Consider the following 24,210-nt stretch of genomic DNA (forward strand, 5'->3'; position numbering starts at 1 on the left):
TCCTTCTCCAGCTCCTTTTATAGATGAAGAAACTGAGGCAAATAGGGGTAAGTGACTTGACCAGAGTGACAAAACTATTAGATGTCTGAGATCTGATTTGAACTCAGGTCCTCCTGACTCTAGGGTCAGCACTCTATCCATTGTTTAAATATATCCTCACTTAAACATATATAAAATATACCTTCCAACATGGAATGATTTATTTGCTTTTGGCATTGGCAGACTATCTTAGTAAACATATATTTTATGCATATTTTAGATTATTGAATTTTTAACAGATTAAAAGCATTTTAAAGGTTTTATTGTGACCTACTGTTCTTATTCCATAGTAACTATTCCCTAAGTTCTCCTCACCCAGACACTATTGAACCCTTTCTAGTAATGAAAAAAAAAATCAGCAAAGCTAACAGTCCAGCAGCTATGTCTGAGAGATTTTGCATTTCCTTTCTGGGACCTCCACCTCTCTCCCAAGGGAATGAGATATGCTTCATTATCAATTTTCCAAGACTAAGAATGTTAATCACCACTCATCAGAGTTCCAGTGCCATTCTGTCAACTTATCATTTAGATAGTCCTTGGGAACTGCTGGATCTCCTCTCTTCACTCTCTGAACAGATTCTCTGTGAAGGACAGAAATCCCTGTGGACAAGATGGCAGAGGATAAGTTGAGGTCTGTAACAGGGAAAATAGAAATTTGCTTTAGGTGATTAAGTCAACAAGATTCCTCAGTCATTTCCAAATGAAATTTTTTTTTCTCTATTTTTTTTTATTTAACTTTTAACATTTATTTTCACAAAATTTTGGGTTACAAATTTTCTCCCCTTTTATTCCCTCCCCCCCCAAACCCAAGCATTCTAATTGCCCCTGTGACCAATCTGCTCTCTCCTCTATCTTCTCTCCCTGTCCATGTCTCTCTTTTGTCCTGTAGGGCCAGATAGTTTCTTGACCCCTTAACCTGTATTTCTTGTTACCCAGTGGTAAGAACATTACATTTGGTCCTAACACTTTGAGTTCCATCTTCTTTAGCTCCCTCCCTCCCCAACCCTTCCCCTTGGAAGACAAGCAATTCAATATAGGCCAAATCTGTTTAGTTTTGCAAATGATTTCCATACTAGTTGTGTTGTATAGGACTAACTATATTTCCCTCCATCCTATCCTGTTCCCCATTACTTCTATTTTCTTATGGTTCTTTCCCTCCCCATGAGTGTTGACCTCGGATTGCATTCTCCTCCCCATGCCCTCCCCTCCATCCTCGCCCCCACCCTGCTTGTGCCCCTGTCCCCCACTCTCCTGTATTATGAGATAGGTTTTCCTATCAAAATGAGTGTGCATTATATTCTTTCCTTTAGTGGAATGTGATGAGAATAGACCTCATGTTTTTCTCTTGCCTCCCCTCTTTATCCCACCACTAATAAGTCTTTTGCTTGCCTCTTTTATGAGAGATAATTTGCCCCATATAACTTCTCCCTTTCTCCTCCCAATATTTCTCTCTCACTGCTTGATTTCATTCCAAATGAAATTTTTAAAAAGTGTCTCTGAGGGCTCTTGAAGAGCAAAAGATGATTCTCAGGGGTGTGCCTTAACCCCCAAAAATCATCAATAAGAAGCTATTATTTAGTGATAGTAATACCAAAAGAAAAAGGTGTGTAAAGGAAACAATTAAAAATACACAAAAGAGGGCAGAAGAAAGATCAGAAGGGATAGACTAGGAAGGTAGAGTTGAAATCACCATGGGAGATTTAATATATCCTCATTTAAAAACCAAGTTGTACACAGTAGAAATTCATAGTTCTCATGCGCAATTATCTTTTTCTTTTTGATATATGGAAATGTTCATGCTGGTTGATACTTGTCAAGTGCATCATCATTTTAAAAATTTACATGTTTATGATCAAGAAGTCATTGTGTATAATAGTCTTTAATTATTTCTTCATCCATTAGAATCTGAGCTCCTTGACAGCAGGGACTGTGTTTTCCTTTCTTTGTATCCCTAATGCTTAGGGATGGGGTGGGGAACCTGTGGCCTCAAGGCCACATGTGGCCCTCTAGGTCCTCAAGTGCAGTCCTTATGAAGTTTGGATTAGGTCAAAGGGCCAAGCTTGAGGACCTAGAGGGCCATGTGTGACCTTAAGATTCCCCACCCCTGGACTAACACATAGTAATACCTAATAAATGTTTGTTGACTATAGTAATATTTATTTCATGTGTCACATCACTCCCCCAAAAAATTCATTCAGAAAGGATATTAGGTCCTGTATTTGACTACATTATTACTCTAACATCAAGTAGGCTATCCACAAGACCAATGTTCAAAGCCTTTCTACCTTGGGAGAATATACCATAACCTTTGAGAAACCAGAATCACCTCTATACCTAGTTAAAGTGCCAGAATGGGACTTAGGGGAGATGGAAACAATCAGAGGAAGGTCTCTAGATCTTTGAGCAGATCCTGTACAAAGGACAGAAATCACTGTGGACAAGATGGAGGAGAACGGATTTCTGTCTGTACCAGTGAAGATAGAAATCTGCACCTACAGAATCACAACTCTGCCGAAACATTGAAATACTGAAGGTCACACCCGTGACTAACCGTTGGTCACTGGCTCCTCTCCTCACGCCACTCTGCTGCTGCTGAATTGGCCACCTGACTGACCTGCCTTGGACTGACAGGCAGACAGAGCCCACAGCTATGATGATCATTTTTGAAGTTATCTTTTTTTATTTTGTTTAGTGAAACTTCCCAAAAGCAATTACCTTTGTTTGCTTTCTAAAGAGCAGAGACTGATCTATCTATTATATACTTCTGTAAGCAACCTGAGAGACACAAGTGGAGATCTAGGTTTTATATGTTTCCTCTATAAATATGCTATTAGTTCAGTATATAGTTAGTGTTTATACAGTGATTTAAGATTCACAAAACTCTGTACTTATGTACAGATTTGACCCTCACAATGATCCTGTAAGATAGGGGCCATTATTAAGCCCATTTTACAGATGAGAAAATTGAGGCTAAGAGCGGTCAAGTGAATTGCCCAGAGTCATAGAGCTAGTAAATTGTCTGAAGTAGGATTTGAACTCAAGTCTTCCTGACTCAAAATCTAGCACTCTATCCATTATGCCACCTATTTCGGATGTATACAGAGCCTTCATTTTTCAGTAAGGACCCAGGATAGCGAATATTAATTAAATAATAAATATATTTTGAAAAAAAATAGACTCATGACTTTCCATCCCTGTGCCTTTGCTCACACTTTTCCTTTCAGTTTGCAATGCCCTCCCCATCTTACACACCTTTTAAAAACTAGTCTATCCTTTAAGACCTGACTCAAGTGCCATTGTGTCCTTCATACAGCTGACTTCCCTGATCACAGTCACATGGGATTTCCCTTCCTCTAAACCTTCACAGTACTTTGTTCAACCATTGGGAAGGCACCTTCAATGTCATCTCAGCCAAATCCTGGTCCCACTATATGCATATCCTCAACACATATTCATGCAACCCTTGCTTAAGATAGTTCCAGTGAGGGAGAACTCACTCCTTCATAAAACAACCCATTCCATGGTCATAAAACTCTAATTAGTTGACAGATATTAAACTATACCTCCCACCAGCCTTCTCGGGATACATAAAATAAATCAAATCTCTGCCAGGAATTGGGACTTCAGGTCATACAATTATTGTGTTCTTTCTTCTCTAGTTGAAACATACGTTTCCTTCAATTCATATATTTTTTTTATTACATTCATTTTTATTCATATTTATTTATTGTAATTTATATATATGTATATTTATATGTGTTCATATTATACAATTAAGAGTCCCTTGTTAAAAAGGAAATATTTAGGACTTCATTGATAGGTACTGCTGCCAAGCATGCTGCTTGGCACAGGAACATGTAATGTTATACGAACAAATGTAAAATTGTACATTTAACTTAAAAAAACCAACTACTTGAGTACAGGATGGAGTAAGCATGTTGCCAAGCATACTTGTCAACAGGTATAGACATGGTATATAAATGGTCTATTACATGCTTAGCATAGACTGATGTTACACAAAACCAAACAGGCCATGAGTAGCACTTTAAAAAATCTTGTATAGATCAAGGAAGGAAGAAGGCAGGGGAAGGTATAGATTTACACATCAAAAACCCATTTGATGAAGGGGAAGACCCACAGTAGGTTAAATAATAAACTGATCAGCAAACATCAGAACTAAAACTAACATCTCAAGCTGGACTTTTGAAAAAAAAAAAAAACAAGAGCTAATCAGATACAGCCAAAGTTATAGTTGATGTCTCAGTTTAGGGGGTAATCAAACTAAACCCAAAAGTCCACTATATTAACCAGCTAATTCCTGAGCCAAAGTTTAGTGTCTCAGCTAAATTCTGCAGCCTCTGTCTAGTGATGTGACTAGCTGGAAATGACAGTCATAAAGCCAACACAAACAAATTCTCTTACTACACCCCTCCCTCTCCAGGCCCTCACATCTTCCTTTGGTTATGCTCTAACTTGTTAGTATTAGAAGTACTCATCTATGCCAATAGTCAATAAACATTCATTAAGCCCCTACTAAGTTCCAGGCACTGTGCTAATCACTGATGATACAAATAGGAAAAAAGAAAGTTTAGATCTTCAAAGAGTTTACAATCTAATGGAGGAAGACAAGAAAGGTAGCTGAAGGGAGAGGGAAGGGTTGAGATACCCAGCACAAGTGTGTGGTTGAGTCCAATCCAAAGATTACATCTAGTGAGAAGTGAAGAGGTGGCTGGTCTTGGAGCATTCTTTAAATAGCAGCTTTGGGAGTTCTTTGCTCTGCCTTCTTGCTCGCCAATCAGAGGGAGGACAAGCACTGATATTACTGAAGAGGTGTGAGTACCAAAGCTGATATAATCTCACAGGAGATGAGTTCAAGGAATGCATCTGGTAGAAAATGAATGATGAAGATGATTCCTTCAAGAAAAGTACTGACAACATATTGTAGGCTTCCCCAGTAGTGCTTACCATATCCTGCTTTGAACTATAGTTATTTGTGTGTAATGGGGGACTGGTCAATGAGGGTCTAGTAGCTGAAACATGCCCAGTCTCTGAAGTTTTCCTTGTTGTTGTTTTTTGTTTTTTAGTCATTTTTCAGTCATGTCCATCTCTTCATGACCACTTTTGGGTTTTTCTTGGAGAAAATACTGGAATGGTTTGCCATTTCCTTCTCCAGCTCATTTTATGGATGAGAAAACTGAGGCAAATAGGGTTAAGTGACTTGCCCAGGGTCATATAGCTAGTGTCTAAGGTCAGATTTGAACTCAGGTCTTCCTGACTCCAGGCCCAGCACTCTATCGGCTTTACCACCTAGATGTCCCAAGCTGTCCTTGCCTGATTTTATTTCTTGAAACAGGGAAAATATTTTCTGCAAGTTATTTATCCAGCAATTGAAATTTTGGAAGTCAATTTCAGCCATGTTGACTCAGGGTTAGTACTAACTAATGATGAAAAACTCTCTAATTCAGAGCCAGAAGGACTGATGACTTAGAAGCAGCTAAACTGGAAATGAGTGTGCACAAAAACTATTTAAATAATCAGTCTCCCACTCTCTCCCTGATGCCTTTCAGGTAGAACAATTGCTTTTTGGGTGGAAAAGGAAATTGGCCATTTGTGTCCCTGAGTATGTCCAGTTCTGTTCCTTTGTGTTTATTTGTTCCTGATCCTTGGTAAATGTGTATTCAGAGAGGGGAGCAAACTGGCAACTCTGAGCCATCAGAGGTCCCATGAGCCATTATAGCTGTCAGCAGATCACCAGAATGGAGTGATCAGTGACAGAGGATGTGCCTCCATATAGAGTTGAAAAGACAATTCCACAGGAATCCTGAAACTTCAGGAATTGTGACTCCTTCTTGGGAGGAAGAAACCTGGCTACAGATGATAGAAAGACATGGATCCACTGCACCCAAAAAAGAACTATATCCAGCTAGAAATCTCAGGACTCCGTAAAGGGAGAAAAAAAAATTCCAGGGTCAAGAGTCAGGTGGTAGCCCTTTGCCACATATGTGCCTTATTCCCATTACACTTTCAATTTATCAGATTCATTGACTATTTCTGATAGCAAATGTAATATTTTAAACCCACTACCCACCTCTGCATTGAAGAGAGGTATGTCCAGCTATATAATTTCAAGGAAAAATCATTACCAAGTACTGATAGTGGAACTGATGTCTAGAACAAAGATAGTCAAATTTATTAGTCACTTAGTATATGTCAGGCATTGTGCCAAGCACTAGGCATAAAAAGAATGGGAAAAAACAGTGTCTGTCCTCAAGAAACTTACATTCTACTGGAAGGAAACGTGTAAATAACTAGATGCATGTAGATGTCTACAAAGTAGACAGAAGACAATCTAAGAGGGAAGGCATCAGTACCTAGGTCATCTTGGAAAGGTAGGATTTGGAAAGGTAGGAATAGAGGGAAATTAAGAGGTGAAAGTAGAGCAAAGAACATTCCAGGCTTCGAGGATAGCCAGAATGAATGCACAGATTGGGAAGAAGGGGTGTTATATTTGAGGAATTGCACATAGGCCACTATCATTAGATCACAAAGTAGGTATTGTTGTTCAGTCGTTTTCGGTTTTGTCCGACTCTTTGTGACCCCATTTGGGGTTTTCTTGGCAATGATACTGGAATGGTTTGCTATTTCCTTCTGCAACTCATTTTACAGATGACAAAAGTGAGGTAAACAGGGTTAAGTGACTTTCTCAGGGTCATATATCTAGTAAGTATCTGAGGCCAGATTTGAACTCAGAAAGAAGTCTTCCTGACTCCAGTTGAGGTGCTCTACCACAACATCTAGATGCCCCATAAAGTATATAGAAGGGTGCAAAGTGTGAAAACTTGTAAGGTAGGAATGGGTCAATTTATAAAGGACTTTAAATGCCAAAAACTTTATTTTTTTTTCCATAGAGGTAATAGGGAGCCCCAGGAGCTCTTTGAGTGATATGCTAGCATGGGTCAGACCTACACTATAGGAAAATCACTTCGGCAGCTAAATAGACAATGGGATGGAGTGAGTAAAATAACGTAGAGAAAGCAGTTAAAGACTATTGCAATAGTTCAGTTGAGAAGAGATAAAGCCTTGAACTAGGTTATGGCTATGTGAGTAAAGACAGGGGGTCACAGACAAGAGATATTGTAAAGGCAGAAATGACAAGATTTGGCAACAGATTGGTTATATAAGGTGAGCAACAGTGAAGAGTCAAGGATAAAGCTAAGGTTTCACTCCAGCCGGAATGACTGGAAGAGGAGTGGTTTCTTTGACAGTAATAAGGGAGGGTTTGGGGGCAAGGGTCATGAGTTCTGTTTTGGTCATATTAAATTTGAAATGGGACAACTAGTTCAAGGCAGCTGGTGATGTTTGACTGTCACTCAAAGAGAGGTTGGGGATAGATATATAGATCTGGGAGCCATGTATCTAGAGATGATCATAGAACTCATGGGAACTAATGAAATCTCCAAGTGAGATAGTAAGGAGCAAAAAAAGAAGCCCCAGGTCAGAGCCTTGGGGGACACCATGGTTAATAGGTGGGCAATGAAAGAACTACCAGAGGTACCTGAGGAGCATTTGGACAGATAGGAGGAGAACCAGGAGGGGACCATGTACTAAAAACAGGGAGGAAAGAGAGTCCAGGAGAAGAAAGTCCTCTCCACACTTCACTATCCAGCAAAACTGCCTACTCTCAATTTCTCCAGCATCAAATACCAGATATTTTAGAGAGGTCAAGAAGGAAAAAAGTCACTATATTTGACAACTAAGAAAACATTGGTAACTCCAGGGACAACAGTTTCAATTAGAATATTTCTTAGATGTCCATATCATTTCTTTTTTTCCCCCTTAATAGTAGTTTTTTCCCAATTACATGTAAAGATAGTTTTCGACATTCATTTTTATAAAATTTTGACTTCCAATTTATTCTCCCTCCCTCCTTATGACAGCAAGCAATCTGATATAGACTATATATGCACAATCAGGTTTAGCATATTTCTACATCAGTCATGTTGTGAAAGAAGAATCAGAAGATTGGGAAAAACCATGAGAAAGAAAAAACAAAAAAGAGAAAAATAATATTCTTCAATCTGGATTTCTTTCTCTGGATGTGATTAGCATTTTCCAGCACAAGTCTTTTGGAATTGTCTTGGATCACTGTATTGCTAAGAAGAGCTAAGTTAATAGTTAATCATCACACAATGTTGTTGTTGCATCCATCTCATTTCTATGCAAAATTTTTATGTTAGAATCATAACTATTGATCAATCAATAAGCATTTTTAAGGTCCTTCTGTGACTCAGGCACTGTGTTAAATGATAGGAATACCAAGGCAAAATGAAATAGTGGCTGCTCTCAATACATTCCGTAGGCGGAGACAACATGTGCCTTCCCTCTGTCCTCCTGTTTATCCTGTATACACCTTGTTTGTACAAAGCATTTTTATGTTGTCTCCTCCCTCCTCCCTTCATTAGATTGTAAGCTATGTGAGTACAGGGGCTGTCTTTTGCCTTTCTTTGCATCCCCAGCATCTGACATAATTCTTAACGTATAGTGCTGTTGTTTTTGTTGTTAGGTTGTTTTTCAGTCATATCTGACTCTTCATGGCCCCATTTGGGATTTTCTTGGCAAAGAAACTGGAGTGGTTTGCCATTTCCTTCTCCAACTCATTTTACAGGTGACAAAACTGAGGCAAATAGGGTTAAGTGACTTGCCTGTGTCACATAAGTAAGTGTCTAGGACTAGATTTAACTCAGGTCTTCCTGACTCCAGGCTCAATATTCTATCCACTTCACCACCTAGCTGCCCTAGCCTATAACAGGTATTGAATACTTATTTACTGACTGATTGATACAGAATCAATACAAAATAAATGCCAGGCAGTTAAATATAAAACAGCTAGGGAGAGGAAACCTTTGGAGTTTGTACTTCTTCTTGAAGAAAATAAGGAGATTCTGTGAGGCAGAAGGGAGAAGGGAGAGAATTCCCGGCCTGGGGGGATAGCCACTGTAAGATATTGAGAACCATGAATGAGGAATAGAGAGGTCAGTTGGACTGGACAATATAGAATGGGAATAATGTGTAATGAGGCTTGAAAAACAGATTATTAGGGCCCAAGTTGTGAAGGGTTTTTAAATCCAGAAAGAAGAGTTTGTACTGCACTTTAGAAGCAATAGGTAGCTACTGAGGTTTATTAAATAGGGAAGTAACATAGTCCAACCCTTGTTTAAGGAAAATCATTTTGGCAATTATGGAGGAAAAATTGGAGTTGGAAGAATCTTATGGAAAAGAAGCTAATTAGGAGACCATTACAAGTTTAGATGAGAGGTAATGAGGGATAAGCAAATAACAAGATTTTACAAGTGATTGAATATGTGAAGTGAGGTAAAGTGAGGAGACCATCATAATCCTGGTTATAAACCAAGAGACAGGAACAATGATAGAAAAATTCATTCAACAGAAACAGGAAACTTCAGAAGAGGGGCTAATTTGGGTAATGAGTTCTGTTTTGGACAAGTCACCCTTGAGATGTATCCAAGACATCCAGTTTGAAATGTTCAGTAGGAAGCTGGTGATGCAGTAGTGGAGTGCAGGAGAGAAAGGAGGACTGGCACATGGATGTGTTGACTCATCTAAATAAACATGATCACTAAGAAAGAGAATGAACAAAGCTGAACTCAAATGCCACTTGGTAAAACTGGAAGGACTTCCATCTGGTCCTCTCTCTTAGCTGCCTGCCTTCAGGCAAATGAGCATCCCAACCAGAACAGAAACAGATGGCTTCCCCAGGGCAGGGGAGTCTTTAGCCTTCATTTGTAGCCTTTTCCGATATTTTGAATCCTCTTTATAATCAAAGAGTAAGTCTTCTAATATGGAATTATATTTTTTGCTCCTTTGTATTAAATATACTTATCAGGTTGAGAGGGTTTTGCCTCTAAAAATGAAAGACTATAACTTTTTTTTTTAACCTTTGTGTTACCAGTGTCCTACATGTCCTCATATCTTTTTAAGGACATCAGGGACGATTACATAGACTCAGAGAATAGCTGTAGACAAGCAGTGTCAAACACATAGAAATGGGGGGCTGCTAATCCATATATAAGGATCCCTGTGGGTATATATTAACTTCATTTTAAAATGTAATGTTGTCTGTCTTATTGGATTTGGGGATTTTGTTAAACATTTCATAACGATATTTTAATTTGGTTCTGGTACACCTGGGAATATTGTGGACCAAACTGGGCCAGTATGTTTGACAATCTGGTATACAAGATAAAAAGTTGGACTTAAAGTAAAGAAGACCTCAGTTCAAATTCTGCTTCTGATGTTTACTAACTGTGTGACCCTGGGCAAGTCACTTAACCTTTCTGTCTCAGAGTTCTCGCCTATAAAATGGGAATAATAATAGCACCTTCCTCACAAGGTTGTTGTGAGAATCAAATGAGATAATTTATGTAAAGTAAATCTTTTTCTTTTTCACTGAGACGATCAGGGTTAAGTGACTTGCCTAGGGTCACACAGCTAAGTGCCTGAGGCCAAATTCAGTCTCTTGATGGTAAGTCTTCCTGGTTCCAAGCCCAGTGCTCTAACGTGATCTAGCTGCCCCAGGAAATCTTACAGTATTGTAGAAGTTAGCTATTATTGTTGTTGTTATATCTGACTAAAGCCACTCAGGATAAAATGGGCAGTGATGGAATGGAACACATTTTCCTATGTGATAAATAGTACTTGTTGTCTAGTATATTTTGAGGCAGTGAAGTGGTACAGCGGATAGAGTGTTGGGCATAGAGTCAGGAAGATTCATCTTCGTAAATTCAAATCTAACCTCAGACACTTACTAACTGTCACCCTGGACAAGCCACTTAACCTTGTTTGCCTCAGTTTCCTCATCTGTAATATGAGCTGAAGAAGGAAATGACAAACCACTCCAGTATCTTTGCCAAGTAAACCTCAAATGGGATCATAAAAGTCTGAAACAACTGAAGATAAGTAAATAAATAATATTGTGTATGAGAATCAAACAGTTTCTTGCTCTGCTACTGGCTAGCTATATGAGCTTAAGCCAGACTTCGTGTCTCTGGGCTCCCATTTCTGAACTTGTAAAATTAAGGGGTTGAACTAGTCAGAGAGGTCAAACACACAGTTATGACTGGCAACCCTCCAGAGTGTGTCCAATACTGATTAAAATTAACTGGGGTATATTCAAGGAAATCAATAAAAATACAATATAGATAACGCTAATTTGGTTTTCTAAGTCAACATGAAACCCTCAGGGATCCTTATGGAGGTTCAATGGTTCCATTTCCCTTTGACTTTGACATCCCTGGAGTCAATGTTTCTAAAGTCCTCTCTACTAAAACTCTTTGATTCTTTAGGCTGAAACTTTGATACTCTCCTACTACATTTAACTCTTCACATAGACAAGGGCTTAGTTCATGCAGTCATACATTCATTCATGAAATACTTATCAAGTGCAACTCCACCATGCATACCCTAGCTTGAGAACTCTATCTTCCACACCACATTTAATGAAAAACCAGAAATATGGAATGAGGAAGGTTCAGGAAGCCCTGTCTAAAGTCAGATGCCCTGGGAGCCCTCTAGGGAAGGGTGGGATTTCACTGTACTTGGTCTTTTTTATCCAGGCATTGTCTCCTGAATAAAATAGAATTTTTCCATCTTGCTTCTCTCCTTTGTCAGAGTCCTTCAGGCTCAACCTTCTATTCCTTTTCAAGTGAACCAACCCCTGGGAAATAAATGTTGTGGTTTGTATCTTAGCCGTGGTCCCATTAAGGGATCTCTTAGGCATTCCAGGGCATTCCCTTTTGAGAAGTCTCTGGAAAGAAATCTGGTTCTGTGTCCCTTAGACTCAGCAGTCAGCTTGTCAATCCTTTACAGGCTAATTTAATGAAGTAAGAAGCAACTCTTGAATCCATAGAGTGATTCATGTTCATATATCTCCACATACACATACATTTGTGTAGATAGTCATATACACGTATGTATCATGCATGTATGTGTAATGTTTTCTAAAAGAATGGTATCAAATCCAAATAGAAATGAGGGACACTAAACATACGTAAGGATCCCCACAGGCCACACGTTAACAATGTGGTTGTTGCAATTCAGTCATGTGACTCCATTTGGTTTTTTTCTTGGTGAAGATACTGGAATGATTTGCTATTTCCTTCTCCATCTCATTTTACAGATGAGGAAACTGAGGCAAACAGAGTTAAATGACTTGCCAAGGGTCACACAGCTAGTAAGTATTTGAAGCTCGATTTAAACTCAGGAAAATGAGTCTTCCTGACTCCAGGCCTGGCACTCTATCCACTGCATCATTAGCTTCCCTACATATTTACATTCTCTATGTTTTATTATATATCGAGCTATTTTATTAAATATTTCCCAGTTACATTTTTATCTGGTGTTGGGCCACATGTAGCCATTAGCTGTGTGTTTGATACTTCTGTTCTAATATGTCAGTGGATCTGTGATCTTATTGGAGTGGGCATCCTACAATGGTGTGAATTGCAAACCCATCCATACCAAACCATCCTGTGTGACTCATCCATGATCAACCTAAGAAGAAAGGACCCTTTCTTCTATTCTCTTGACATCATGATGATACCAGTAGAACCTATATACAACCTATTATGCCTCACTCTACCATATAACCAGCCCACCTCCTTTTTCAACTGTATAGAATGTCATAAAATCATAATTTTAGAGCTGGCAGAGACCTTAGAAATCCTACATTCCTTTTACAGATGACAGACTGAGGTCCAGAGATGTTCAATGACCTGCTTGTGTCCATACACACAAACGAAATGGCAAAGCTAGTATTTGTCCAGGTGTTCTCACTACAAATACAACATCCTTTCTACTACATCATGTTGCTTTTCCACTTCTTGGATGACACAATTTATGCTGTTTCTCCTGCACAATTTCTTATGTGTTGTGTGTTATGTCTTATTCACATTCATACTACATCCCTTCTATTTTAAAAATCTATGATCCCAAATACCAAAAAAAAAAATGTAGTTAGTATCCTGTAGGTATAAGGCATGTTCATTTTTTTCATTACATTTTGTAATATATAGGATCATAGGATGTAGAATTGAAAGGACTCTAAAAGATAATTTTTATTGAGGATGAAGCTGAGACCTCAAATGTTAAATGACTTGCCCAGGTTCACATAGGAGATAAAAAGCAGATCTGAAATCCAAATCTTCTAAGCCCAATTCTCTTTCCACAATCTATATATATGTAATATTGTGTTATATTATATTGTTATGGTATGATATTGCAACTTCTTTGTAGATAATCATTCTGCCTACTCCTTACTATATATCCTTTCCAAAACCTAGTAGACTATACTTTTTGCCTTATTTAAGGTAGAGGTAGCTCAGTTCTTTTAAACTCAGCTTTTAAATTTAAATTCCCTAAGAAATATGACTACTTTTTGCTTCCTGCTTTCTAGATGAACTTTTTGGCTAATAAGAAAAGCGTTTTAGGTAGCACTGTTGGGAAACTCTTGAATATCTTAATAAACCATAAAAACTCTGGCTCCTCTCTCATCTCACACTCTTTCCTTGCTCCATTCCCCCACTGAATGTTCTAAATATTATAAGTACATGAGTTTTAACAAATATAGGTAACAGGTTCCATGGATCCTGCACAAGCACACAAGGTCAAAAATACCTGTCAGGTAAAAGTACAACCTTTGTTTTGCACCCCACCCATGCAGAAAATGCAAAGAATTCATAGTAGCTAAAAAACAGATACAGAAAAGATATAAAGCACTTGGTAGGAGATAGCTAGGTGACTCTGTGGATAGAGCTCTGGGCCTAGAGTCAGGAAGAGTTCAAATCTGGTCTCAAACACTAGCTGTGTGATTAAGCAAGTCATGTCACCTCTGCTGGCCTTAATCCACAGAAGGAAATGGCAAACCATGCCAGAATCTTTGACAAGAAAACCAAATGAACAGCATTAGTGTACTATGATCCACAGAATTATGTAGAATTGAACTGGACTGAATAACAACAAGACCATAAACTTCTCTACTGAAGAGAAAGGAACTTTTGGTTGCCAATAGGGCAAGGATATGGAAAAATTCTTCTCCCAGGGGGTCCTGCACAGTTTCTCCAAATACTATGCCTTAGAGTGCCACCCAGTAATTTGGATTCCTCTTGGAAGACAAACACGTTTTGCAGACGCTGGCTGGGCAACTCCTACCCAATGGACCTTCACTATTCATATAAAACTACCAAGGCATTCAAGAACAGATTGTCCCAAGATAAACCTTTTTTGGAAGATGGGAAGGGAAATTGAAGGGAAGAGTAGAGAGCGAAACTCACAAAGGAGTCTAGAATATTTTGCTCCATGAAGTCAGTTACTGCCACACGCATTTCCATAGTACCTGCATAGACCTTGCCCTAAAGGGGTCAAGGTCTCCCATTGCATCCTGGGCCATCTCCAGTCACTCTGATGAATATGTCTGGTCACTGGATTCAGATGGCTCTGGGCGAGAAGTGAGGCTGGTGACCTGCACAGCCTTCTCTCACTCGAAATAGAGTCAAGTGCAAGTCATGTCATCATTTCTCTGATGGCATGGTCTTCTTCGGCAACAAAGGACAAACACAAGAGAATTCATGCTAATAGCAGGGAGCAAAGTGCAAATCTATTCCCACTGTCATGCTAAGTCCTTTCCTTCCTGCTATAAGGATCACATGGATAATCCTCTTCTACCACCAAAAGGCACATTATTCAGGAACTACACTTCTCATGCTAAACAGTTACATCTCTAAACTCTTAAATTTAGTGTTACTCTCAAGGCAGCCCCTAAAGCTGGCATCATGCAGGCTAGATTCTGAAATCAATTGCCTAGGAAATACTCCTCAAACAAGAATGCAGAGCTTCAGAAGAGCATTGTCCTTGACCTCCTCTCCCAGACAATATTTACTAGCAAATAATTTACCACCATCCTGGTTGCTGCCATCTCTTAGAATGGAAAAATTTACTCTCTGGAACTCTCCTTTTGGACCACGTAGGCAAAAAAGATATATGCATGACTATATGATTACCATATTCCTGAGGTCAGGAGTAGAATGAACATGTATAAGCTTCCTACCCTACAGAACCTGTCTGCTCTGTCCTCTAAATAGTGAATAGGAAAAAAAGAAGATGAGAGTGGTCTCTTATAAGCCAACACAGAAAGGTAACTCCTCAACAAGAATTCCAAGAGTCCTAAACAACTAAATAATCTTGGGGACAGTACCAGTCATGGAAATCAAATAATAACATTTTCTAAACAAACTTCCACATCCCCAACAGCTCATCAGATTTATTGGGGAAGGGAAGAAGAATAGGGGAGAGCCTTATGTTAGACTCCTTGATCAGTACCCCTTGACAATAATAAACTTTTTTTTACCAAGACCCATTAGGGAGAATTGGGGGAATTAAGGAAAAAGTGTCAACGACCTAAACTCTGGCAATAGAATAAATATATAACAACCCAATTCAAGCAACAAACACCAAAGTCAGAAGAAATGTGAATATGATGATGACTAGCTATAATTTGGGTTCATCACTAGTGCTCCGAAGGCACTACGTATGCTATGTTTATATATTTTACTTTTAAATAGTTCTATGGTTCTAGGAAAAATGCAATAAATTTTAAATTATTTTTAAATTTAAAAATGTTTAAATTATTTTATTATCATGATTCCACCTTAGTTTTGTTTAAAGCAAATAATTTTCCACTTCCAAAAGTCTAAAAACCCCTGAACTGGACAAATATCCACCCTAAAATTGATCTGTCATTTTTCTCTCCATTCACATGGCTGTGAGAAATATTTCTTCAGCATGTCAGTATCTGTTTCATTACTTAGAGCTTAAAATCAGCTTCAAAAAGGGATTTCACCATGAGGTTCTACTTTGGACCCGCAAAAGGAAAGGCTCATTTCTCTCATTTTCCCAGCACTGATCCCTAGGAGACCACACTCAATATTCCCCAGCTAGTCACTGGTCTGTTTATCACTTTGCTTTGTTCCTTACTATAGAATTCTACAATTGCCTTAAGTCTTTAAGTTAGTTTTCTATGATCAACTATTAATATTAATCTCATGCCCAAAGAAACTCTACTGTGTGTGTGTGTGTGTGTGAGAGAGAGAGAGAGAGAGAGAGAGAGAGAGAGAGAAAGAGACAGACAGACAAACAGACAGACAGACAGACAGACGGACGGACGGACGGACGGACAGACGGACAGATGGACAGACAGACAGACCGAGACAGAAAGAGTGAGGCAGAGACAGAGAGACAGACACATACAGAGGAAGCATCTTTGATGAGGAAACTCATCAAATACTTTTTGAAAGTTTTTATAACTAGATTCCCTGATTCTTCTTTGTCCTTACATTTATTTATTCTGTGAAATAAACCTAGAAAAGGAGTTGAGTATGACTTGTGTAACAGGTTCCTAATCCAAGATAGGTTATACTTATGTACAAATTCACTGATTCTGCTAGGTATTTTTGATTTTCCCAACTTGTCAAAAATGTGCTGAAACTCACTAGGCTATGGTTTCCTTCCCTGTAGATGGTAGCTACTCTGGCAAAGAGGCAAGTATCTAAAAACAGGTTATAAATTTTGGGCAAGAGACAATTTCACCTTCAAAAACTTGGATGTGTGCCCTCTGGTTTAGTGATTTATTGACATTTAGTCTGTCAATTCAGTCTAGTACATCTTGTGACTTGCTGCTATTTAAACTCATATAAGTGACTGGTCTGCTGGAAAAGATATTTTGGGAAGCTGAGCACCCAAACCTTAGTGTGTGTAGGAAAAGATTGATACACAAACAAAGAAGGCTGCAGAGCAGTGGTGCTCAGATAAGAGTTTCTAGGCCTCACTGTGACTTTTCAAACTATGATTCTTAAAACCCTCTGATTCCTACACACAAATGTCCTATTATACTGGTCTCCATACAACACAAAAGGGTTATTGTAATTATGACTCCAGAGTCACATGATTGGAATGACCACTTCTTTGGAACACCTAGAAGTCTCCAGAAAGTGTTTTCTCTAATCAAGACCCCTTCTTAGGCTTCATTGCTAGTTGTTCCAAATAAGCATTGCAGCTATAGTGATATTTGTGCATAAGAGAAAACTATTCTCATTCCTTTCCTCTTCCCTCCCTCCTTCCTTCCTTTCTGCTCTCTTTCTCTCTCCAACCCTTTTCCTTCCATATCTTTTTCCTTCTCTTCTCTTTCTTTCTACCTTTATCCTGTCCTTTCCTTCTCCTTCCCTTTTTCTGCCCTTTCTCCCTACCTTTATCTTTCCTGCTTTCCTTCCTTTTCTTTATCCTTTCCTCCATTCCCCCTTCCTTCTTTCCATAGTTATTAAGAGTCTATTATATTCAAGGCATGTTGAGAAACAGGTTGGCAAAGTCAATAGGGTGTCACCTGTGGAATCAGAAAGAACTTTATTCCATTCCCATATGACTGTGGGTAAGTAACCTAATCTCTCAGTGTTACAGGCTCTTCTAAAATGATAAATTACAGATAAGTTGCTGATCTGCACTGATAGAGGTAGTTCCACACCAGGAGTTTCCTATGCTAAGAAAATCACAGGTCTGAGCCTCTTTCCCCTAGTCACACAAAAAAGATCAGGGTACTATAAGGATGAAAGGTGGTACAGTCCCTTTCCTCAATTACCGTATAATCTAATAGGTTTACTATTTTATCTCCCATTATTTATGAGAGGCCACAGAAGGCACTACCATGGATGTCCCACCCCCCATAAGAACTAATATTGAGCTAAACGTAAACAAATGTGAGGAGAAAAATCCACAGATTGAACTGGTCAAAAACTATTCCCTAACTAACATCTTCTTCACTAGGATTCTGAGGACCAATGCAGGCAGAGAATTAGATCTACCAAAGTGTCTGAATTTTCCTATGGAGATTGGAAGAGGACTTTTATTTATTGAAAATGAGGGCAGGTAGTTGGGTGTGGATGAATGGCCAAAGTGTCAGCAGGCCCTGGCACCTGCTTCATGTAGATGGTAGAACGAGTTAGGTAAAGGCATAGCCCACATAAAGTTCCCTAACATCACTAATACATTATAACCAGCACTCTACCTTAACATTGTGAAATCACAACATGACATTGTGATCAGCCTAGTCCACCAAAAACCAGCCCAGATCTTTCTGCCCAATGCTCTGATACAGCTAGGTCCCAATAAGTGCTAATAATGAATCCCTTAAAGTGATTGCATGCTATTTGAGTTTATACTATTTCAAGGAATAATTATATAGCATATAATAATTGGTTGCAGCCCAATGAAAATATGCAACAAATTCAAAAGATTTCAGACAAGAAAGGACATTAGGTTACATAAGGGAGAAATTCTCTTTATTAAAAACAGCTTTTTATTTTTCTAGCCTAAGACAACCTAGGAAATCTACAGGAGAAATCTACAACACTAAGGTGAGTACAGGCCCAGAGCATGGCAGGAGCACCCGCAGTGGGCGTTGGAGACAATCTTAGCAACCACAGCATCTTTGGGAGCTCTCAGCCCAGAAACGGGATCAGAAAGACATCACAGGGACCCCTCTGTTGGCATTGGTGCATCTGGCTCTGACTGACAACTCTATTTCCCATAAGCAGTTCCAGGTCACACAGTTCCAGTGTGGAGAGGAGCACTTGCAGTCAGTCACAAGGGAGGAGGGGCCCTGGTCACAGTTCCAGGGCATAGAGAACTTCTGGCACATGTGACTGCTGAAGAGCAGGGGACCTGACCACAGTTCCTGTGCTAAGGGGAACACTAGTAATAGTGGCTGCAGGGCCCTTCCTGGGTAAAGACCAGAGTTCAGACCAAAAAGGAGTGACCACACCTCTCCCCAGATCACACCACCTTGAAAGCACTGAAAACTTGCCAACTCCCAGAAATAACTCTGAAAACAGCAGCATGAAAAAGCGTGAAGCTTGGCACAGTGCTTCTTCAATCCCAGGTAAGCAGAGCCCAACTTTAACATGCAGTTCAAAGTAAAGAAATAGGATAGAATAAAAATGAGCAAACAACCATACACACACACACACACACACACACACACAAAGAAGAACTTGACCATAAAAGCTACTACAGTGGCAGGAAATACCAAGACATAAACTCAGAAGAAGACAACAATGTGAAAACAGTTACCAAAAAAGCCTCAAAGAAAATTGAATCCAAGTCCAACAAGAATTTTTGGAAGCATTAAAGATAGAAATAAGCATAGTAGAAGAAAAGTTGGGGAAACAAATGAAGGTGATGCAAGAAAATTAGGAAAAGAGAATTAATAGCTTGGGAAAAGAAACACAAAAATTTACTGAAGAAAATAACAACTTAAAACACAGAATTGGCCTAATGGTAAAAGAGGCACAAAAATTCACTAAAGACAAAAGTTCCTTACAAACAGAATTGGTCAAATGGAAAAGGAGATACAAATGCTCATAAAAGGAAATAATTCCTTAAAAATTAGAATTGGGTAAGTGGAAGCTAATGACCTCATGAAACATCAAGAAACAATAAGACAAAGTCAAAAGAATGAAAAAATAGAAGAATATATGAAACATCTCAATGGAAAAACAACTGACATGGAAAATAAATTGAGAAGAGATGGAATTAAGAACTATTGAACTACCTGAAAGCTATGAACAAAACAAGATCCTGGACATCATATTTCAAGAAATTATCAAGGAAATTGCCCAGATACTTTATAGCCAAAAAGTAAAATAGAAATCAAAGGAATCCAACAATTACTTTCTGACAGAGATCCCAAAATGAAAACTCCCAGAATATTATGACCAAATTCCAGAGCTCCTAGATCAAGGAGGAAAAGTAGCCAGAAAGAAAAACTTCAAATATTGTGAAGTGCAATGGTCAGAATCACACAAGATTTAGCAGCTTCCATGTTAAAAGAGTAGAGGACTTAGAATATGATATTCCAGAAGACAACTACAACCAAGGATCACCTACCCAGCAAAATTGAGTATAATCCTTCAAGGGAAAAATATGAATATTTAATAGAGGACTTCCAAGCATTCCTGATGAAAAGACAAGAGCTGAATAGAAAATCTGGCATTCAAACACAAGACTTAAGAGAAGCATGAAAAAGTAAACATAAAAGAGTAATAATTGAGGTCTCAATAAAGTTAAAGTTTTTACATTCCTATATGGGAAGATGATACATGTAACTCCTAAAACCTTTATCATTACTAGGTCAGTTAAATGAAGTTTACATAGACAGAGGACAAGGGTTTAAATTGGTTAAGTTGGGACAAAATCAAAAATAATGTAGGGGTGAGAAAGAGGGACATACTGGGAGAAGGGGGAAGGGAGAGGTAGAATGGGGGAAATGTTCTCACATAAAAGAGGCACAAAAGGAAGAGCTTTTATAGTTGGGGGGAAATAAGGGGTGGAGGCAAAGCTTGAAACTCATTTTCATCAGAATTTGTTCAAAGAGGGAAGAATATACATACACACTCAGGTATAGAAATCTATCTTGACCAATAAGAAAATAGGAGAATGGGATAAGAAATTGGGGGCAGGGGTAATAAAAAGAAGGTTGCATTAAGGCAGGCAGTGGTCAGAACCAAAACAGACTTTTGAGGAGGGACAGTATAAAAAGAGAGGGAAGAATAAACAGAAGAAAATAGAATGGAGGGAAATATATAGTAATCGTAACTGTAAATGTGAATAGGATGAGCTAACCCATAAAATGAAAACAGGTAGCAGAATGGATTAGAAACCAGATTCCAACAATATGTCGTGTGTAAGAAACACACTTGAAACAGAAAAACACACAGTTAAAATAAAGGTTTGGAGCAAAATCTATTATGTTTCAGCTGAAATTAAAAAGGTAGGAGTAGAAATCATTATCTCAGAGAAAAGGCAAAAAACATAATTAAAAGAGATAATCAGAGAAACTATATTTTGCTAAAAGATAATATAGACAATAAAGTCATATCAAAAAATTTACAACAAGTTTCTGATAAAGCCCTCATTTCTGAAATCAAAGTTATCTATAGTTATGTGAAAAAATGCTCTAAAGCACTGTTGATTAGAGAAAGGCAAATTAAGACAACTCTGAGTAACAACCTCATTCCTATCAGAAATGACAAATGCTGGATAAAGGAAAATGGATAGTTAATGAATTGCTGGAAGAGTAGCGACCTGGTCTGACCATTCCAGAGAACAATTTAAAACTAGACCCAAAGGGCTAAAAAACTGTACCAAGCAATACCACGCCTAGCAATGTACCCAAAGAGATCAAATATAAAGGAAAAGGACCTATATGTACAAAAATATTTATCGCAGCTTTTTTTGTGGTAGCAAAGGAAATCAAGGGGATACTCATCAACTGAGGAATGACTGAACAAGCTGTGGCATATGATTGTTCTGGAATACTATTATCCTATAAGAAATGATGAGGAGCAGTGATTTCAGAAAAACATGTCAAAACCTATTTGAACTGATGCAAAGTGAAAGAAAAGACTAAGGAAATCCTTGTACACAGTTACAGCAATGCAGACTTGGCTACTCTGATCAATACAATGATACAAGACAATTCCAAAGAACTCATGATGGAAAAGCTGCTATCCACCTTCAGAAAAAGAATTGAAGAATTCTGAGTGTAAATTGAAGTATAATTTTCTTGCTTTATTTTTTTAAGATATGACAATATAGAAATGTTTTTGTATGATTTCACATGTATAATTATTATCATATTATTTGCCTTCCCAGTGAGTAGAGGAGGGATAAGAGAAAGGCAGAATATATGGGAATATATATGGGAATATATAGGAAGTCAAAGTTTAAAAAGAAAAGAATGTTAAAAATAAATAATAAAATTTAAAAGAAAACACCTTTATTATAAACACCTTCCACAAGTGGTCATACAGCCTCTGCTTGAATACTTCCATGGAAGGAAAAAAAATTTTTTAATTGAGTTGTAATGTTGAATCACATCTCTCCAAGTCTCCTCTCCTTCAGGCTAAACATGAGTATCATAATTACAAGATTGGCAAAGCATAAGCTTTGATAGATGAACGATCTCTTTTTCCAGATTCTGAAGATGGCCTGAGTACATTACATCAGTTACTGGCCCATTCACATGGGAAGCAATTTCACCCCAGGAAAGTAGGAAAGGGTGTTGATACCTTTATACCTCTTTAACTTCACAAGGGGAGGGTTCTTATTAAAAGGGAAGCTAATAAAGCAAGGATTGGGAAAAACATTTAACAGCTTATTAAAATTTTGATGATGGTTAACTTTCTCTTCCAATCCTTTAACAAACTTAAATGAATAGTGGGAGGAGGGCTTTTATTAAACATTTACTATATGCTAAGTCCTGGGGATACAAATAAAAGATGAAAACCATTCCCACCCTCATAAAGCTTACATTCTAATAGAGATGAACAACCACATAGGGGAGTACCAGCCAGAGTTACAGGTTATCAAGGCATTTTTAAGAAACCGATGTTGTTACATAGCAGAATTATCTCATAACAATGGAAAGAGCATTGGGCTTAGAAGTAAGAGAAGTTAGTACTATGTCACTGACAGTTTGTAACAGTGACCAAGTCAGTTCACCTCTCTATGAAGCTGCTATCTCATCTGTAAAATGGGGGTGTCGATACCTGTACTACAAACTTCCAGTGATTATTATGGAGATAAAATGAGATAATGTAGCCAGCTAAGTGCTTTGTAAATGGCAAAGGAGGATTTATCAAAACAACTTAATACTGCTTTTCTATGTAATCTCCTCTAATAGATTCTAGTATTTGAGACAAACATTTTATGCAAATCAAATAAAATGCAGGTACCACAGTTTGCATTTGTTGGATTTTTTACTCCATATAGTCTTTCAGGTACTCAGTCTTCCTTCCTGAAACTTGTGCACTCCACTTTGAGATGTTTCATGTGCTAAATTCTCCCCACAAATTTCAGCTTGTTGGTGAATTTTTTCTTCATAAACACTTTGCTGAATTCAAAAATCAAATCAGGCTTTTTGTAGAGACAATGTGTTTAGGGTAGCAACAGTACCCACTGGCATATCTATATGACTTCTTGGTTACAAACAATATATTTAACCTCCACAACCACCCTTTGGGTCAGGTAGGACAATTATTATCCCCATTTAAAAGATGAGAAACAAAGGCTCGTTAAGATTTAGTGATCTGCCCACCTTACATAGCAAAGGCCAGATTTGAACACCATGTCTTCTAATTCCAATTCTAGGTCACAAATAGTTATAGCTAATCCACTTTCTAAGCATTGTCTCACATACTCTCACAAAATATTATACTACCAATAAAATTATCGTATTATGCCAGCAAATAACTTTGTCAATTTATATTTTAAACAACCAAGCCTAATATTCTTTTCATTTTGCTCTTTTTAATTACTACAATGTGGCAAGATAGGTAATATGTCATTCTCAGTGGAACAGATGTGAATGTTTACCCTAAAACTTTTTTGCAAAATAAATTTGGTCTTTGTTGATGTGGGTGCCCTTTCCTCTGATTTGCCTAAAAATCAAGCCTTTCATTTATTGGAAAGTTTATTTATTGGAAGAGCTATATTCCAGAATGAAATTGTATTGCTTCACTCTCAGAACCACATTTGTGTTTCATGGAAGAACAATAAAATGAATAACTGGAAAGCTGCCAAACCCGTCTTGCTACAAGTAGATGCATTTGTTTCCTTTCTGGTAATTGTGTGCTGACTGACAGAGGACACTCTTCAGGTCAATGGAAAAATTATACAGCTGTCATGGAAAGAAGGAGAAATTTGAAACGATGCAGTAACAGTGCCAAGAATAAAAATGACACATTGTCGTAGGATGGCTGTATTCCATACTGTGACAAAGATGTGGATTGTACATACCTAAGTTTGTCCTTGCAAAAAAAAAGTGCCCTCTTTATGTTCAAAGGATTGCGTTTTTTAGATGGGAAGTAAGAAGAAAGCTAGCTATGGACATTATCTTCCTCATCATGATTGGGTTCATTTGCCCTTATGTGCATAAAAAGTATATATGGATGTCTAAAGGTGATTTACAGAGTTCTGCCATATTCGTTCCAAAAATCAAAGCCCTTTGAACATTCTCCTCCTCACCAAAAGAGGTGAAAGTCAAGATAG

The 24,210-nt window shown here is 38.1% G+C and overlaps 1 long non-coding RNA gene across 1 annotated transcript in view; it reads right to left on the reverse strand.

Annotated features, from left to right (window-relative positions):
• Positions 1 to 282: 282 nt before the first annotated feature.
• The window catches only part of LOC140514655 (uncharacterized), a 34,864-nt gene continuing 10,936 nt past the window's right edge, over positions 283 to 24,210 (reverse strand). The window contains exon 2 of the long non-coding RNA XR_011970735.1: positions 283 to 639. This is a non-coding gene — a long non-coding RNA (uncharacterized lncRNA). The remainder of the gene's footprint in view (positions 640 to 24,210) is intronic.

The sequence above is a fragment of the Notamacropus eugenii genome, chromosome 1 (genome assembly GCF_028372415.1).
Source record: "Notamacropus eugenii isolate mMacEug1 chromosome 1, mMacEug1.pri_v2, whole genome shotgun sequence".
Lineage (NCBI taxonomy): Eukaryota > Metazoa > Chordata > Mammalia > Diprotodontia > Macropodidae > Notamacropus > Notamacropus eugenii.